This window comes from Triticum dicoccoides, chromosome 4A (assembly GCF_002162155.2).
Source record: "Triticum dicoccoides isolate Atlit2015 ecotype Zavitan chromosome 4A, WEW_v2.0, whole genome shotgun sequence".
Classification (NCBI taxonomy): domain Eukaryota; kingdom Viridiplantae; phylum Streptophyta; class Magnoliopsida; order Poales; family Poaceae; genus Triticum; species Triticum dicoccoides.
The window spans coordinates 613,242,376-613,247,460 of NC_041386.1; the positions used below are offsets into that span (position 1 = coordinate 613,242,376).

Genomic DNA, 5,085 nt, shown 5'->3' on the forward strand with positions numbered 1-5,085 from the left:
AAATTGAAGACTTTTTTATATACAAATATCTGTCATTTTCTTGAAATAACTAACTTTTACAAAAAGATGTAGATGTAAAAAGAACTAACTTTTGCATCTCTAATGCCAGAAAACCCGTCTCCAACACATGATGTAGATAGAAAAAATTACATCACCGTCTTCCGAAGATGTAAAATAGAATACCTCACAATGAAAATTTGCATCTTCACCTATTGAAGATGTAAAAATGCCAGCCACGAGTCAACCGCCCAACTGCCTTCAGTTGGCTTCCGTGCGACCGCCCGGCGCTCACCCAACTCCATCGCCGTCCGATTTCGCCCAAAATCACCGCCGCCCGCCCGCCCGCCCTTCTCCACCCCCGCTGTGACTCCGCCCACATGTCTGCCGCCGCTTGCCTCGCCGGAGTAACTACGGCTGCCCCCCGCAGCCGCCGATTCGATTTTGGCTGCCGCTTCGAATCGAAGCTTCGTCGGAGGTCCAATTGTCGTAATGGCTTCCTGGACGCGGTCTTAGATGGCTCAGCTTGTTCCTAGCCTCGACCCACAGCTGGGCCTCCGCACCACGCCGCCCGCCCCGCCTCCGCCGTTCTTCCCGTCGTGTGAAGTCGGCCGCCCGTAGCACCAAGCTCCCAGCGCCCCTCCGACGCCCGTACGCCGCTCCTCCTCCTCTGCCGCTGCTCCGCCGTCCCGATTCACCACCCCCGTCGCCCCTCCGACGCTCCTCCGCCGCCCCCACACTGCCCCGACACCACCACCCCGAATCACGCCGCGCTGCCGCCATCCCCACTGCCGCCGCCTGGATTCGGCTGCCGCTCACTAGTTTTTACATCTCCATTCTGCATCATCTATTGGAGATGCTCTTTTACATCTCAAATATACATCATCTATTGGAGATGTCAATTTTTACTTCTGCTGTTGTACATCTTCAAAATAGAAGATGCTCTTACTGATATTGCAAAACTTTCTTCCATAACACTAGCGAAGACAAAAAAAAGTCTGGAACATTAGCTCCGCTGAAAAAGATATCTGACAATGCCTCTATTGCAAAAGTTTTGCAACATGAACTATGTTGCAAACGTCCAAACGCAACATCATTCTTGTTGCAAAGACAACAGCTAAATCTGACGGCCATCACATATTTAATCCAATGGCTCGCATGGCAGCAAAAAGATCCACCGGCCAGTGTGTAGCGTTGCCCAAATATCATTACCCTCAAAACAAAATTAATATAAGGAAAACGCTTGATGTCAACCGGCAGATTTTCTCTCACTCGTCCGCCGTCTCCCACGGGCGATGCGTGTCCCAGTGGGCGTGCACCGCTTTGCATCCTGCCTTATCTTCTCATCCGACTGCTCCCATCTACATCTTTTGTTTTCTTTTGCCTTCTTTCTTCCTTCCCCAGCGACCCATCCTTCTCCATTACGCACACAATCAGGGACCTGCTCGGAGATGTTGGAGACACTCACGGCCGAGCTTTTCTGAAGAGATGCTGGAGGCACCGCCGCTTTCGTGTGCGGGTGTTCGAGGGTGGATCTTCAAAGTTTCTGCAACATGGTAGTTGTTTCTGCAACGCAGCCATTGTTTCAGGAATTGTTTCTGCAACACGGCCGTTGTTTTAGAATTGTTTCTGCAATCTCCAAATTTTTGCAACATGGTAGTTGTTTCTGCAACGCAGCCATTGTCTCAGGAATTGTTTCTGCAACGCGACCATTGTTTCATGATTGTTTCTGCAATGCGGCCATTGTTTCTGCAATTGGTTTATTGTTTCAGAAATTAGTGTGTTGGGACACCGACGAGTCGCGTGTGAGGAGCTTGATCACACGGCTCGCGCGCGAAGATCCGACGGCTGTTGAGGTGATGGATGTTTACTAAACGTCTGCCAGTAGACGCGTAGCGCTCCCCTTAATATAACCCTAAAAAAATTAATATCATTGTCTCCCTCAAGCCAGCATCGGCGGGCTCTGCTTCGTTGAGGCACACACGATCCGTATAAATACGGCCAGTCACTACTGGAATCGTTCTCACACTCTCGACTTGTGAGCAAGCGGCGACGAACTCAGGAGGAAAGCACGCACCCGAGACGGCCGCCGTGCCAAATCCAATGGCTGACACGGCCGCCGCCCCGCTCCTGACAAGCCACAAAGCCAGGCCGTCGATCGATGAAACGATGGAGGCGTACATGGGTGCCGCCGGCGCCGGGCAGCTTCTCAAGGCCGTCTTGCTGGCCTTCGCGTGGGCCTTGGACGCGCAGCAGGTGTTCATCTCGGTCTTCACCGACGCCGAGCCGCCGTGGCACTGCACGGACGCCGACGCCGACGCGTCCTCCTGCTCCGCGGCTGCGGCCTCCCCTTGCGCGCTCCCGCCTGGCGCGTGGGCGTGGGACCGTCCCGCCGTAACGTCGGTGGTCTCGGAGTGGTCACTGGAGTGTCCGGCCCGGCGCTCGTCTCGCTCCCGGCATCCTCGTTCTTCGCCGGATGCCTCGTCGGCGGATTCCTCCTCACCACGCTTGCCGACTCGCTCCTGGGCCGCAGGAAGATGCTGCTCGCGTCCATTGTGTCCATGTCGGTCTCTGGCATGGTCACCGCGTTCTCGCCGAACGTGTGGGCGTACGCCGCCCTGCGATTCGTGTCCGGGTTCGGCAGGTCCATGGTTGGCACGTGCACGCTGGTCCTATCCACGGAGCTCGTGGGAAGGAGGTGGCGCGACACGGTGTGCGTGGCCGGGTTCTTCTGCTTCACCCTCGGGTTCCTGTCTCTCCCGGCGCTCGCCTACACGTTCCGGGAGGCGTCGTGGCGGAACATGTACCTGTGGACGTCCGTGCCGTCCCTCTGCTACGCCATCCTATTCTACTTCGTCGTCCAGGAGTCGCCGCGGTGGCTGCTGGTGCGCGGCAGGAGGCAGGACGCCATCGACACGCTGCAGCAGATGCAGATCGGCGGCATCACGTCGTCCAGCTTCTCCATGATACACGCCTGTGCCGTGAACGACGACGATGACGCGGGGGCGAGCGCGAGCAGCGTGTTCGCCACGCTGCACTCCATGCGGGAGCGCCCGTGGGCGCTCCGGAGGCTGGCGGCGATCATGACGGCCAGCTTCGGCGTCGGCATGGTCTACTACGGCATGCCGCTCAACGTTGCCAACCTGGGCTCCAACCTCTACCTGAGCGTCACGTACAATGCGCTGGCCGAGCTGCCGTCGTCCATCCTCTCGTGGCTCCTGATGGGCAGGATCAACCGTCGGAGCTCGGTGGTCGCGCTCACGGCGGCGGCGGGGCTGTGGAGCCTCGCGTGCGTCGTAATCCCGCAGGGCACGGCGCGGATGGCCGCCGAGCTGGTCTCCATCTTCGCGACGTGCACGGCGTTCAACGTCATACTCATGTACTCCATCGAGCTGTTCCCGACGTCCGTCCGTAACTCGGCGGTGGGGCTGGTGAGGCAGGCGCTGGTGCTGGGAGGCGTGGCGGCGCCCGTGCTCGTCGCGCTGGGGCGCCGCAACAGTTTCTTCTCCTTCGGCGTCTTCGGGCTCGTCATCGGCTGCTCCGGCATGTTCGCTGCCTGCCTGCCTGCCAGAGACGAGGGGAAAGGCCATGTCCGACACCATGGACGAGGAAGACCACACTTGCACCTTCCACCACCACGTGGACACTAGTACCGACCTTCACCTCGTGCAATTCCCTTAATTAATCTATCGCTTCCATCTATATATCTTCTAGTATTATATATTTTTCGCAATAGATAGATATATGTAATGTAAGTGGTCTAGTTTTCATTTTGGCTAATTAAGTTGAATAAGTTAATTAAGCAACACGAGATCCTCGACCAGCGCGACAACTAGCAGAGGCTGGGCAAACACCGTGTCGGGATGGAGCGCCGGAGGACCAGAGGGGCTACAGCTGCGACAGACCTCAATAGGGGTGAGAGGATGAAGAGACGCGCGACGCCGGCAAGGTGAAGAGCCCATCCACAACTTCCCCTGGAGCCGGTGCAGACTTCGCCGGCAGCTCGTCCTTACTAGATTATTAAGGCGCGCGTTGCTGCGCTCGTCCATCTTAAGAAAATGGCAAAAGATATATTATGGTAAAATGTTCACAATACATATATTTATTCAATATATGAAGTGGTGGTCCATTATTACTCCAAAGACCGTGGTAGTAAAATAATGGCATCATGGCATCACTAGTAGTTCACAAATACTTGGCAGTACTAATATATTGCCGTTGCCAAAGCAAAGATAATGATTTGCCCACCCAACAACAAACTTTGGAAATATAACGTGGGTGTGTAAATAAGTCGTGCATACTTTAGACATAGCATTGTGGGAGGTAGAGCACCGTTGGACTCCAAAGAAAAGCCACAACCTGCCTGTTCAAACTTTGCATCGCTTCTTCAAGCGGATTCACTAGCCAACGGACGCAGCTTCGGTACCTTAAAGGCACATGCCTTTGGGTCACTGACATGTGGGCCAGCCATCTGTTGAGCCCGCATGTCATAGACACAAAGATAGGTGCCTTAAGATCACTACAGTAATGTTCTAAATGCTTTTATATTTCTCTACAGAGGGAGTAATAAGGAAAGGTAAAAGTCAAGTTGGTTCCAGACTAAAAGACGACATCTATTTAATAAGTGAACAACAAGGCTGTCTAAAGGAGTGAAAGCTAACTGACATAAGGCAAGCAAGGCAGAAACGGAAGAAGAAATGTCAGAGCAGAAGAATATATAGCAATCTTTCGAGCTATTCCCGATTCAGAGTCTCAGAGATGCCCATTTGTCATGCAATCTTTCTACCAAACACCACAAACAAAAAACTGTACCTATGTGTAGTTGAGAGATGAACAAGTAAGACAAATTGCGAGCTGCAGCAGGGAATTGATCTGAGCACTCTTGAGGCTTGAGGTACACATCCACCGCCACGGCACTCATAGTCATAGCCTCACATAAATCTAAATATTTAAAAAGATACGTTACATCACCAATTCACTAAACGTTGTAGGGCACCGGAGGAGGAAGAGTAGAGGGCTAGTAGAGCGCACCGCCGAGGCACAAGGAGGAGTGCCCTGGCCTGTTTGTTTTTTCGCGACCTGGCCTGT

At 54.0% G+C, this 5,085-nt stretch overlaps 1 pseudogene; it reads left to right on the plus strand.

Moving 5' to 3' along the window:
• The first annotated feature begins 2,166 nt into the window (after positions 1 to 2,166).
• Positions 2,167 to 3,678, plus strand: LOC119289372 (annotated as a pseudogene).
• Positions 3,679 to 5,085: the final 1,407 nt, after the last annotated feature.